The 14,620-nt window shown below is 38.4% G+C and overlaps 1 protein-coding gene and 1 long non-coding RNA gene across 3 annotated transcripts in view; one reads left to right on the top strand and one right to left on the bottom strand.

Annotated features, from left to right (window-relative positions):
- Window positions 1-14,620, bottom strand: part of CDC42SE2 (CDC42 small effector 2) — a 269,695-nt gene that overhangs the window by 206,844 nt on the left and 48,231 nt on the right. The gene's annotated exons all lie outside the window — the stretch shown is intronic.
- LOC139826526 (uncharacterized) overlaps window positions 1-14,620 on the top strand; it is a 72,271-nt gene that overhangs the window by 36,794 nt on the left and 20,857 nt on the right. Inside the window, exon 2 of one of the 2 annotated variants that reach the window (XR_011736645.1) lies at window positions 12,170-12,704. This is a non-coding gene — a long non-coding RNA (uncharacterized lncRNA). Of the gene's footprint in view, window positions 1-1,614; window positions 12,705-14,620 lie in introns of those variants that run through there. The other variant, XR_011736644.1, reaches the window with a different exon arrangement.

A 14,620-nucleotide genomic window follows, 5' to 3' on the forward strand; every position in this document is an offset into this window, starting at 1 on the left:
GGAGATGAAAGGTAATAATCCTACTGTTTGGTGTGTCTCAGTCTGACAGTTCTGACTTCCAGGGAGAGGCTGTAAAACATTGAAAATATTCCTATTATAAAGTAAAGAAATCCAATTTCCCTCACCCACATCCTATACACAGCTCCTTTCCCTTCAAGTCCCAGAATTCTCAATCAGACTTTCAAAACATGGATGCAGGATATGACATAGGCTTTATCATGTGCAGGTTCTCCGGAGAGCCCGAGGAATAATGAATCTTACTTGTACTGTCCAAAGCAGAAGGTATGGTCAGGGTCAAGCACATCCTGCGTGCCAGTGCACCCAGATAAGGCATTCCTTCACTGTTATAATTAATCTTTATTTTTCCCCACTCTTTTATGATAAGCAAGTGGTGAAAATGTTTTATTTCAAATAAGGGATTTGCCTTATCTGAGCAGAAAATGACCTGAAGGCCAGATCTGCCTGTAGGTAGATAATAAGTATTAATTTATATGACTAAATGACATAAAGAGAACCAAGGATTCATTGTATCACAGATCAGCAAATTGACCTGGGGGCAGATTTGTAAATTTATTTTCATATCATTCTCAATAACTGAAAAAAAAAAAAAAAGACCTTTTCAAAGAGTCTTAGTGTGATCTCAACAAGTCTCAAGCTTCTGTTTCTCTTGCCTCTCTAAATTTTGCTTCTCTAAAAGCTTTGGAATGTAAAAGGCTGGATTATATCGTAGCATAGTGTCACAGTTTCTCTTATCTTTCCCTGTACGGTTTCTCTTCATTTCCTTGTATGGGCCACCAATAAATTTGTCATGGTTTAATTGCAAGATGACAATAAACTATGGCAGATGCTCTCTGTTACCCCCTCACTCACCCTCCCCTTAGATAGGAAAAAGTGATAAGGGGGAAAGAAGAGAGACTTTGCAGCTGAAAAGGTTTTAAAGTCTTCACTAATGCTACTAATAAATAGAGAAAATGATGCAAAATATACAAAACCAATCTTGAGTATCCTGGGTTAGTCGCATAGCTTTGCCCCCGTGTGGAGTTGGCTGCCTCCAGTGGTGACAGAGCCGGGAGCTCGTGTGGCTCCAGCAGCTGCAGGGCAGGCACCCTGAAGTCCCCGGTGAGACTTCACAGCAAATCAGAAATGGATTCAGGGATGCAGGGTCTCAGGCCTTGGATCACAGGCATGGGTGGCGTGGTCCTCTTCAGATGCCAGCCATGGTCGAAGAGAGAGAGACCCACACGATCTCCCTCTTTTATAGGATGTATGACGTGTATGGGATGGAATACTCAGTTGGTCAGTTTTAGTCACCTGTTCTGTCCGCCTCTCCTTGCAAATATGTCTTGTTATCAGTTAACCTTGGTTACCATAGTAATAAATCTAAACATGAGCTTCTTTTGCATTCTATTGGTCATCTTCTCAGTGTCTCAAAAAATATGTAGCTAAATTCAGAATAGTTCAGTTACTTAGAAGGTACTGAAAGGAACTTAGCTGGAAGGAAAAATCTCTAAAAGAGAGCTGGTCTTGTTTTTAACAAAACCAGAACATATAGTCACTGTGTACCTTAAGAGAAAAAAAGAACGACAAAACAAACTAAAATGAATCAGTGTATGTAGGGCAGGTAGATAAGGGAGATTATTTGATAAATTACTGACTTTCTAATGCATCTTAGTATCTGCCTGCTAGAAATCCTGTTCCAACCTTGTGTGGCTATGAGAAATGGAATTCTTAATACTTACAGATACACTGATAGATCAGTTTATAAGAGCAATTGTCACTTAAATGTAAACTAACTAATTAAATATTAGGGCCAGACGAACTGTGGAAAGCACCGTAAGTTAATTTTACCCCTTGTTTTTGTTTGGATGGAAGATGTTTAATGTGCAGGCATAAGTTTTTATTTCTTCTCATTTTTCCTTGTATTGCCTTTTTTATTTGTTTGCGTACACAAGCAAAATAGTATTTAAGTGTTCATTAGTTATACAGGTCAAGTAACTGATTCATTTAATTGAGTTTAAAAATCAGGTTTTCAAGTATTCTTCTTTCTCTTCAGTTCTTCACCATTTGAAATTACATTTAGAGTTGTGAATAAGTGAATTAAGTATAAATACAGAACATACATGTTTCACAGTGTCAGGGGGAGTGGTCTTATAGGAACAATGCAAAAAGATATGTGAAAAATGCTGGAGTATGTCACTTTAGCTGTCAGAAATTAAACAAGTGTATCCAGAAATTTCTATATTCAGATTGACAGCATATGACAATATTAAGCCAAAAGCAAGTTTTGTAAGCTGAAGAACTTAAATGTATTTTGTTTTATGCAATAACCACAAACTGCTCATAAATGTAATGCTTAGGTTGAGATTTGAAATGTGGCTGCAACTGGGTGCTAAGTTAACCAGTGGCTAAACTGATGCAGTGATTTATTGTCACCATGTAACTGTGCAATTGCAGTTATGGTCACAGAGGCTGTGTTGACTATGTCAACGCTTGGGCAGCTTTTCTCACGGTCATCAAGAGTATGTCAGACCATTTGGGCAATAAAGTCAGTCGAACCTAAGCCCAAGGGACTTTTAGACAGCAACTCCCCATAAAGTGGTGTTGGGATTTTTCTAGCACTTGGGATTTTTCAGTTGTTCACAGTTAAACTACTCCAGTGTTAATTTTGCTCAGTCATCAGCATACAGATCCCTGATATGAAGAACCTTTACTGTTCATCCCCCGTTGCCCCAAAAGATCAGTATGCCACAGATTTCAGCTAATTCCAGCTGTTGCTAGACTTTTCAAATGCCTCATCTTTTGACAAAGTTTCCTGTAGGTAATCCATATACCCTCACTGAGTAATGTACCTTTTTTTCTCTTATGTTGTGTTACCGTGCAAAGGTTTTAGTCAGGATTGAGGCCACTGCTGAAAGATGCTCAATGGTGTGAGAGCTTCTGTTGAGCTGCTATTCAGAGTGCCAGATATTCTGGGTTTGATTTCTTAGAAATGCCTCATTCAGCACTGTGTGCTTTTGCAGTGTTGAAAACTAGAGTTATTTTTTTTTCCTATGACGTACTTTTTTCCAGTGACTCCCCCAGTAACATCCCCACAAATGCACCACAGAGGTGGTAATTCCCCATGAGAGTTGGACTCTGTGCTGTTCCAGGCTAACTGGTAGGGAAAAGTTAAAGAATGAGCAGCCCTGAGTGTAAAACTGGGTAAAATGGATGAGGTAATTTAGCAACTGTGTACTTGAGCTAATTTTTTCAGCTAAGCTGCAGACTGAACATCTAAATTTTTGTCATTATTGTCACAAATCTAACTTCTTGGGACCAAATGATAGTGCTTAAGGTTCTTACTGTGACATTCTCAAGCTATGTAGGAGCAAAGCAAAGCCTGTTTTGAAACGTTCCTCAAGAACTTAAAAGGGTTTTCTGTGTCAAAGGTCTCAGGCAATTTTACAGCTAGAGGTTATAAAGGATCAAATGTATAGGTGTGTTGACACAGAATCAGGTGTCATAAGGTCTCTTTCTATGTCTTCTCAACCTTGGATGAGTCAATTAACCTTTCTTAGACTGTTTCTCCAGTTGTACAGTGGAGATAGTAGTATACAGTCATGCAATGAAGAGGTTTACAGATGATAAATATTTGAAAATTATCTCTTGGGTGCAAAAGTTGAGGATTTCTTCCCTGTTGTATTGTAATTGTTTTTCCCTTTGTTACTCTTCCAGCTTTCAGAAAGTATTTTTTCTCTTGGGTGTCTCAGAAGGTTTTTATTGACCTACTTAGTAAAGTGACTAAGTCTGACTTAGTGCTAGCTGCAAGGTGTTGCTTTAACTACCAGCTTCCTCCTCCTACTTTATAATTTTGGTTAGTTCAAATCTGAAGAATTCAGAAATAGTACCTTGAGTAAATATTTTAATTCTTCATAGCCAGCTACTATAGCTTGATCAGCTGTAGAGGAAATTGTTGCTGTTCTAAATCTTTGACACAAACTACCAGCAGAAAATGATATTTTAATCAGAATATAGTCTGATGTGTTGCTATAATCACCTACATACGTCCACTTTTAAAAGACATAATCAGGTGAGATACAGCCTCTCCTCTTCCCAGGCCTACACTTAACACTATAAATTGATAAGCCTTAAGTTTTGTGGTTTTAATTTTTGCTTTTTCTTTTCACATTAGTAACACACAATTCAAGTGACACATGTAAAACAGAAATGCTGTTCCTTGTCTTAGCTAACAATAGTGCTGAAAGATTTCATTTAAAAATGGAAATATTCTAAACTGGGAACTTTAAAGCTAAGCCCCCTTCTATATTTTTTTTTAAATAAAAAGAGTCAAATTTCTGGTTGTGTAATCACTTGTTCACTCTATGTTGACTTCTGCCTGAGCTTGGAGAACCCTGTTTTTCCACTTATGACAGTAAGCTAATATCTTGCAAGGAGAGAACGTCTGTAAGGTTTCACTATTCAGGAAAGTGTGTATTTTTTAGGTTTATAAGGCTCCAGTCAGCATCAGGGTCCTCTTGTGGTAGAAAACACATAGTGGGAATCCCGAGTTTAAGGAATTTGTACTGAACAAAGGAGGCCAAGTGTGGCTCAGAGTGGGCAGTGTACCAGGGTGGGGGCAGCTTAGGGGCTTGTTGAAGCTTAGATGGGAATTGAGCTGAGCTCAGAGCAGAGCTCAGATTTTCACAGTGCTAAACCAGAAGTTTAACTGCCAAACTTCAAAGTGCCATTGTAACATTTGGTTCTGCTGAAGCCAACCCCAAATCTGATTTTCATTTGGTCTTAAACCCAGACCTGAATACCAGCCAAGATATAAAGCAGTGGTACATCTGAGGCCTGCTTCCTCTTTTTATATCCCTTAAAATATCTCTGTAGTGGCTCAAATTGTCTAGTGAGGCTAATGAAAATACAACATTGCAGATTCTCAAGACTTTACAGTATGTCTTCTCATGTGGTCTTTAGTCCTCTGTGCTTTATACTCGTTATGCAGAAATCTCGATGCTTGCAAAAGAAATATTAAATTTCATGCAATTACAACATAAAATTCATAAAATTTCATCTTGTTGTAGAGTAAGGCGAAAAATAGAGCTACAGAGAGAGCTTCCTGAGTTATTTAAAAGTGAGTTGAGGACAGCTATCTTGTTGAAATGATCTGAAGGAACGTGCACCCAGGTACTTCTGTGATGTTGATGCAGCTGCTGTGAAAAGCTACAACTGAAGCATGATTCATTAGTGAGTTTTAATACCAGGATTGTCTTCTTATTCAAAGAATAAAACATATTCTAAATGGAGAACTTGATGATATAGAGAAAGCTGCTACTTAATATTCAGTCATTGGCTCACAGTTTAAATTCAAAGATATCATGATGATATATTTACTTCTGCCAAGTGCCTTTTGATGTCCATTTTTGAGGTGGAGTAAGTGCATCTTTGATAAAAGCAGAATTGGGCTACAATGTATATTTTCTTAAAATTTAGAAATATTTTATCTTCTGCATATGCTATACAGTTATATGCAGCATGCTTTTCTGAAACAAAACAGGGGACTGGAACTATTAGTTGTTAGACAGAATTTCAGCATGCACAGAGGTAATGGAAATAGCCCATGAACTGTAAAACCATTGGTCTCCTAGCTTAAACCCCTCTATTAACAAGTGTGCTGTCTTCCTTTAGCCCCGGTATACCCATTAAGCCCACACTATAGATCTCAAGACACTGGCAATTATGCATCAAGATTGAGATGAAACCCATGCGCTCTATGCAACACGTAACATTTCTCTGTGCTGGCCTCCTCTGCAGTCTTTGGCTGCTGAAGGATGGGATATCTCAGATCATGGATGTCTCCATCACCCAGCAGAAGGTTCTCAATATCTCCAGCTAGCTCTTGGTTCCCTCTCTGCATTTTGTTTAATCACAACCTTTTGAGCTGTGTTTTCAGAGTTGTAGGTATGCAGCATGGCAGTGAGCTTTCAAACAGAAAGGTCACTTACGTGCTTTCTCAGGGAGCTGTGAGCATTTCCTCAACTGTTTAGATGAGCGAGGGAACCTCTTTGCTTCTTCATTGCTGTTGGAGTGGCACATAATGGGGAGCATGCTTTATGAAAACCAAGGGTGAGTCTTTGGACAGTGTAAGACTGTGAGGATATTATGCTGTCCAAGTGTGAACCCAAAAGATTTTTCCAAGGTCTCACTCCAAATCTTGTACAGTCAAGTGCAAAATTCTCTTACCTGTTTTCCTCCCTTCACAGACACTTTTTGGGCTGTTAATATTTATCTGACAATTACATCCAAATAACAGTACTATTAGAAGTGATGCTAATGGCAATAAATAGAATAACAATCATATTAGCTATAATAAGCATAACAATTAACATTGTTACCCAGACAGAAAATCCCAATCATTTTTCTATGGCTTGAGAATACAATAAAAACACGTAAGTATCAAGAGGAACTGATGTCTTCAGGGTCTGATACCTATAAGGAGTATTTATTCAGTTGGAAATCTTCGGACCTGTTAACAAATGACACCTGGTTGCCTAAAATATGTTAATAATAACTCTGAAAAACTGAAGCTGCCTAGAGTTGGTGAGGCTAACCTCTGTCCTTACTAATATGTATTCACGGAAGCTGTAACTTAGACACAGAAATAGGAAAAAAAAAAAGGTAGATGAAGGGATTTAAAAAATGAGGTAAGAAGATGTATTCACAAAACATGTGTGGTTTGTTAGAATGAGAAACATGCTGTGATTTGAATGAGGTGCTACTCAGAAGGGAACCCTTACTTCCTCCAGCCTTGTAGGTCCACAAAAACTCTTATGAATTTTACAGTCTCATTGACCCAGCTCCAGGGATCTGTATGTATTTTCCTTCTCAGCCTGGATGTAAAGATGGCAAAAGTGAGCACTGAAAATAAATAACTTTGCAAAAAAGACATAAAAATATTTTTACAAGTACAGAGAATATATCATTGTGATAGTCCTTCTTTTTTTAGTATCATTTTCTTTTTCCATATTAACCTCTAAACAGAATTTTTACCATGTCACTTGCAGCTCCTTTGGGTTGGTATGGTCTTCTCGAGGCAGTGGCTGTAGCAGGAAGCTAGCTAGTACTTCTCGTTTTATCAGTTCTGTCCTTATTTGGCTGCCTAAGGGTAAGAGAGCTTAAGAACGGCCGCAATGCAGTATCTGTCCTAAGGCCGCAGCTGGAGAGTGATGATCTGATTTCTAATGACGCTACTTACGACAGTCAAAACTGTTATTCAAAGAATAGCAAACATGGTTCCTTGTGCCTTGAAGCCAACAGGCCAGATTAAAGTGGGAAGGCCCAAAGGAAAGTTATGCAATGGGTACTCTAATCTGCTTGGTTTCTTAGCCACAGAAACTATAGAATCACTAGATTGTGACCAGCTTCAGCATCAAGAAAGCCCAACAGTGAAAATAAGGCCATCAATAATTGCATCTTGTTCTGTGTTACAGGCTATGTTTTGTTCAGACAATTCCATGTGATAGCTAGTGACACCAGAGTTTGAGCTTTAACAGGGTGTTCCTTGTTTTACACGAGTTTGTGCAAGCTCCCAGTTTCAGTGGGAGGTTTAGTCAGAGTCTGTCAGACCCATAAACAGATGTTCTGTGTCTCTGAATGACTACTTGCATTGTTCTTCCCTATCCAGGGGTAAATCACAACGAAAAGTTGCCATCAACTAGATTCTCTTTTTTTTTGTTTTAAATTTTCCAAAAGTAGCAAGTGATGAAATACATCAAGTATCAGATACACTGGCTGTTGTTAGAAAGTACATTTAGTTATGTCTGATCTATGCCTGTTCCTCAATGACTATGACAGTAAACATGGATTATCATAACAAATATGAGCAAAATAAGTATTGATCCATGACCATCTTCTGAAAAATAGTAACAACTGTGTTTGCTTGTGTGGAGAATTGTCAATATTTAACTCAGAAGATATAACCATGTAGGCTCTTGCTAATAGTAATCAATAACTATTTCTGAATGTCATGAAGATTAGCAGTGTTGACATTTTCCTGCTTTTTTGATTTAAGTCAGAGCTGCTCATTTGGAATCCACTGGAGGTCACTGCCTCTATATTCTTTAAAAATTAATGATTTATTACTGTTATGTAAGTACCTTGCTGAAATCAAAGCCCAACTGAAACTGTCATTATATGTACATGTAGAAAAAATATTCCAAGGGATTTGTATAATCTGCATAATGAGAAGAAGAGAAACAGTGTTGTGAAGTGTTTTGACAGGGATGGTTGTATTGTTGTCAGAACCAGGAACAGGTCTCCTGACCTCTTCAGTTCTTGTCAAGGTGACTTAGTTGATATGCTATAAATTATTTATTGGACAACTGAGATTTCTTTTCATTATTTTCCACCCCACGTGTCCCTGTTAAAGAACATCTAAATGCTTTGTATTTGGTGGCTCACTGTAATGAAAATTTTGCAAATCAGTAATGCCTTTTCTATTCCTTGAACTTTGTCATTACATGACAGTAGATATGAAGGACACTGCTGCAAATTTTCTTGATACAGGAGTCAATAATAATCTGTCTTAGGAAGGACTTATTGATTAAAAATGCTGAAAATTTGCTTTTTTCCATAGAAAGGTGGATTTCTTTTGGGAGGAGGGCAGTGGATGGGGAATTAAATTGTGATGAAAGACTTATTGAGAAATGAACTTTTGAGGAGGCTGATACCTCCAAGTAAGAGGAAATGCGTTATATGTTCACATACCAAATGACCCTGAGAAATGTAAAAGATTATAAATCTCATCACAGGTTGATAACATAGCATGCAATTTTCAATAACCATATGGGCAAAGAGGAGTATATGTAGATCTCTTAAACACTTACTTAATTAACTAAAATTCCTGTTTTCTTCAGAAATACATATTACACTTCTTTTATTACATTTTTTGTAGTAAATTTCTTAATGTAATCTACCTAAGGGCTTAATAAGTAACTAAATACTTCCCAATAAATGAAATCAAATATCAGCACAGAACTGTAGTCAAGGCAGTTTGTGGAGCCACAGTAGATAAGTTGTGTAGCACAGAAGATCATAGTGACAGAAAAGGATTAGAAATATTCATCTATTCCAGACAGGTATTCGTCTAACTTGTTTGTTAAAAACCTTTAGGTTTTTAGTCAGAAATCCTGTGTCCTTTTGGTATCTTTTGCAGGATTTTTCTATCTGTAGCACTAGAAAGTTTTTTCATGAAGTCCAAGTTTATCCTCTCTTTTTGCACCATAAACCTGTGTTTTTTGTTATAGCCACAATAGACAAGAGTGTATATTATTTGTTTCTCATTTGAAGCAGCCTCTTACATATTTAAAGGCTTTTCACTCCTCACCGCTCTGCATCCATGGCTCAAGTAGCGTTTTCATCTTTAGACTAAACAAACTCAATTATTTCAGTCTCTCTTCATAGCTCATATTATACAGATGCTTCATCATTCCTGTTTTGCTACTCTAGACTGTCTTGAATTTGATACACATGTGTTTTTGAAGTTTGGTGCCTAAAACTGGGCATTATACTTCAGCTAATTTGACTCTGGTCTTAGTACTGAGTAGAATGGAAAAAATCTTGTGTGTGATAATGTTTTTGGCATTTTTATATTTGTCTAACATTTGACTTTTTTTCTAGCAGCATGCCACTGCTCAATCATCTGCAATTGTAGTCTGCTCTAGTCCCGGAGATCTTTTTTGAAGACCTATTACCTTGTCAGGTCTTTGCCATCTGGTATTTCCTGTTTGTGGAACTGGTTATTCCCCACAAAGTACAAAGCTGCACATGCATCTAACTGAATTGCATCCTCTTTTTATCTTTTTCTAGACCATGTTTTCAGTCTATCAAGTTCACTATGAATTTTAATTTTGTCCTCCATCTGACTTGTAGACATCCCATCTCAGCATCATTTTAGAAAGCAGCATGCTTTGAAGGATTCGTCAGGCTGCTAATGCCTCGTGGAGTGGTGTCTGCTTGGTCTGGAGCAAGAGTTAGGACTGAAGCATCTGGACTTTTCCAATGCCATACTGAATAAATCTGTTAGTTACTGAGGGTGTTTTGTTTTGTTAAACATGCTGCTTGGAATCTGTGTGGTTTTGACTATTTTGTTTCAAGTGTCATGGATTTATAATCTCCAACTGGAAGCTTTGCAAAAAAGCTTACACCTTGGGATAGGGTAGAAGCTGCCTGGCTGCCTGGCAGAGCAGAGCAACATCTGCAGTGACTGCAGAGTTGTACTAACTGCTGAGTACTGCCACCAAAATTCAGCATTCTGATCTTGCTCTCTACTGACAAATTCTATAAATATTGAGATTCTTTTGTTTTTTCTAATTCATTGACTTATGGAGTTGACCAACCTGGAAAAGGTTTCAGACAGCATATTTGACTCCAGTATTATTATTTCACTATATGAAATTTGTTGGGTAGTTAATAATTAGTCACTGAAGGAATTAGTGAATCATTGTGAATAATAAATAAATGTATGCTCTGATTGCAAACAATTTGTGAAAAAGAACAAAGTGAGACATTAATTTAAAAAATGTTAATTCACACAAGTCCAGTAGGACTTTTAGACATCTTTTAAAGCTTTATAGGCCAGGGAACAGAAACAAATGTGAGGGCTTAATGTAGAGTCCAGAGAAAGTCAAAACTAGATTCGGGCTTAGACATTTTAGCTTCTATGTTTTGGTGTGAAGATGAATCTTGTTTTGTTTTTACATTAGTTCATGTCTTTAGAGTCCTTGAGGGTAGAGTATGGAAGGCAGGCCCTGGGGAGCCATTGAAACCTCAAATTGCAATACCAACAGGCTTACCAATGAAGGGAAGAAGGAAAACAGTGATGAGAATTGCAGCCATGACAGGTCAAGGCTTAGAGTGCAATACTTGCAATTGCTTTGCCATTTGCTGTGGTGGTGCGATTACGCACAATTATAATCCTGTTGCGCTGACGGCTAATTCCAGAGCACTGTGTGTGTGTGATACAACATACATTGGGCATCACAGAGTGATTATTAAATGCAGAACATAAAGCACTAAGCACCTTGTAAGCAAATCAGAAGGGCAGGCTGATAACATTATGAGCTAGGGTTTTTATGTTAGACCACTGTCTTAAAAACTAAATTATGATTCTTTACATAGATCTACCAGTAGGGATTATCCAAAATCTAACTATTGGGTGCAAACACAGAAAATTAAATAAAAAGAGTAAGCTTTAGAAGTACGAAAGACAAACTTGAAGTTTTCTTCAAGTCCTTTTGGACTGGGAAAGCTGAACACTTGCATTCCTCATGTTCAGCTCTAGGTCTGATTTAGTCAGTTCTCTTAAAAGCACAAATCAGCAATAAGCAAATCAGCAGATCATCGGACTGGAAAAGTCCACAGTAAAGTTTGTAAATTAAAATAAAAATCAAACCTGCAGGGTTAGAAACAATAGCAGAAAATGGACCTCAAAACACAGCCTGCCAAACCACAAGATTTTTTACAAAAGAGGACCAGAGTAATAAGGAGTAACTACATGCTACTGGGAGATATCACTTCTGAGTTCCAAATACTCTAGCAAAAAGTGCTTGTGGCAGCCATTTTTTTAATTCACCTTATTTTAGTACGTCAGTATTAGTATATTCTGTATGTAATGGTTTATTTGTGTATGCTCACTAGTTGCTTTTAACCTTCTTCCCATTGGTTCTGCCAGAAATGGTACTTGGAGGAGAGATACTCCAGCTTTGGAAGAAAGGAGGTTTTCGATTTTACAGAAGTGGTTCAGTGTTGCTAGTGAAACAGTCAGTGCCCTTTGTATCTTCTATATCCTTAAGGTTGCACTTCTATGCCTGCTCATGACCTGGTGGTTGGTTGCAATATGAAAGTGTTTCCTGTTGTTCAGTTGTATTTTAACTTGAAATATTATAGGTATTGTCAAAGTTCTGTGACCAGGCTAGTCACCATAGAAAACTTTGTTTGATGGTATTTACTTTTCGTTATTAGTGACAATGTCTTTCAGATTGCTTTTTCAGTTACAGCTCTCAGCACTATGACTCACCAACAATCCTGCTTTGCCAGACTGGAGTGCTAGGCAGTCTGGGCAAAAACTTTCCCAGCGCCTTCCTGGAGGCTGAGCCTGTGGTTTTGCTTTTCTTTTGTCTAAATACAGAAAGACCACAGGCCATAGACAATGTGAATCTATCCATCTCAAAGTCCTGGAGAAATTTACTGCTGTATGAGTGTCAGCTACATGGCATGTGCTTGGGCAGTGTCACACCTCCCACAAATGCTGACTGTATGAGCAGGCTTTATGGAGTGGAAACACACGCAGACTATAGAAACGTTTGGGATTCTGGTCATGATGCACAAGACCCTGGCAGCCAGATGCATTGAGAGTGATTTGGGCTACAGAGACTTCTGCATCCTGCCTTCTCCTGCCCCCAGCCAACTGTGCTTCTGCCTTCACCCTGCTGCATTGAATGCTGGTCATCAAGGACTGACAGGTCTGTTGGTGGAGGGGGTATGGGATTTTTCTGGTTTAAGCGGTTGTCTCTCTTACTCTGTACTCTTATACACCAGCAGAGATTCACCTTTGGAACTGTGTTTCAGTAGTACTGGATTTTTAAACATGATCCTGGTGTGTACACAAGGCACCTTGAAGCCGCCTTTACATTTGTCAATAAAGCAAAGTGAACAATGGTCAGGTGAGTGACTCTTTTTCTTCTAACATGTCGAGGTTAGCACCAGACAGCCTTGCAATGACAAGTAGATGTGGGCAATATTCTTTTTATTTCCTTGGAAAATAGAAGCTCTAAAAACCCAACTAAAAATAAGTAGACGTCAGTTAGACAAATACAGTGGTTTTTTGTTTGTTTTGTGTTTTTCTTCCTGTTTGTTTTTTTTTTTTTTTTTTTTTTCAATGAGGAAAGGCTCCTTTCATGGTGGACTGAGAAGGCTGGAGTATACGCAGGACTGATTTGAATGACCCAGTCTGAATAAACAGTGAGTTTCACAAGCCGTTGTTGTCCTAATTGGTTAGATACCAGTTTCAAGGTCAAATGTGTCAACCCCAGAGTCTTCATGCTTCTTTATTCCTAAAGCTGGTTTTCTGTAATTGAAAACTAAATCATTCTGGGTGGAGTCACTCGCACATGGAGTTTGGTTCTGCCATCATTAGCCACAGCAACAACTTGTCCTGGACTGCTAAATTGTGAGGCACAACAAAACCCACGCAGCTTTAATGTCTTACTTGCTGAGGTTCTCAGTAGCTCGACCTTTCTTTGCAGCTTCTGGTCAGATTTCCTGTGCAAGGGTGTGCTTCCAAGGCATTCATATGAAAGCCACTGGCTTTCTGAACCTTGTTTTCCAACACAGAGCTTCCCATATTCCTGAAGCAGTAGTCACTACTAATGGTACCGCATCACACACTCCTCTTCCTATACCTGTCAAAAGCATCTTTTCAGTATTTTTTTTTTTTTTCCTAGTTGTGAATGCTTATCTCTGCTTGCTTGAATTGTTTTCATTCAGTTTCAGTGAAAAAGGACGTGTACTTTGGGAGCTCATCAGACAATTCAGAAACTTGAATCTCTACCTCTGAGAGTTCCACCTGATGTACTGTATAGTACTGTATACTCTTACACAGCAATACAAGACTCTGAGCCTTCCCTGCAGTAGTCTGAGATACTTTTCATGCATTTGAAAATGACTAGAATATAATTCAGGATTTTTTGATCGTAATTGTCATACCTTTTTTCTCCTTACCCTGGATTTTTGCTGTTACAAGGCTAAAAAATTATTCAGTGGCATAGTTTAGGTCGGTTTGAGCAATGTCATGGAATTAATCAGAGCACTTCACTGCAGCACCAAGTGTGATGAGAATGTTGCCTGATGGTGGGTGCAACTATATTCAGAATGAAAGCACCAGTCTAAGTCCTGTGCTGGTGCTCTCTGTTCTGTACCTTAAAGTGCCTTGAGCAAATTCCGGCCTATGGTTAGATTTTCTGTCTGGGCTTTTTATATTATCAGAGATGAAATGCCAAGCAGAAGCTTTGTTCTCAGTAGCTGTTAGTTTTCCCCCCCGAGCCAACAGGAACTGCTGGAGCTTTTGCTAAACTTGTCACTGCTGCAACTTGCTTTTCATACCTATGCTTGTTTCACAGTGTGCTCAACAATCTAAACCCAAGGCATTGTGAACAAGAAAGGTAGAGCTGCATGGTTGAGGGTTGGGAAGAATTTAATATATCTGCATCTACAGCTTGCAGATTGATACATCTGAGTATTCACTTTTTATTTAAAAATAGTAAGTCAGAAGCATATACCGCTGCTTTCCTATCACTGTCTTAATTGTGATTATTTTATCTTGAACTCATTTCAAGGGCTTTTAGGAGGCCAAAATCAATGAGCTCAACAAACGTAATGAGTTGAAATAAAATGGAAAAGGGAGTGTAATAAATATTGCTTTCAGCCTGCCTATGGAGAAAAGGCTGCTCCCTTGATCCCTCTGATACGAAGTTTTCAGCCCAAAGGCCATGTCTGCCCTCTATGGTGGTGCTCAGCTGCTGCATTGCGCTATTATTCCTACCTTTTCCTGTTTGTATATGTTCTTTATTCTCATCAGGTC

Source organism: Patagioenas fasciata, chromosome Z (genome assembly GCF_037038585.1).
Source record: "Patagioenas fasciata isolate bPatFas1 chromosome Z, bPatFas1.hap1, whole genome shotgun sequence".
Taxonomy (NCBI): Eukaryota; Metazoa; Chordata; class Aves; order Columbiformes; family Columbidae; genus Patagioenas; species Patagioenas fasciata.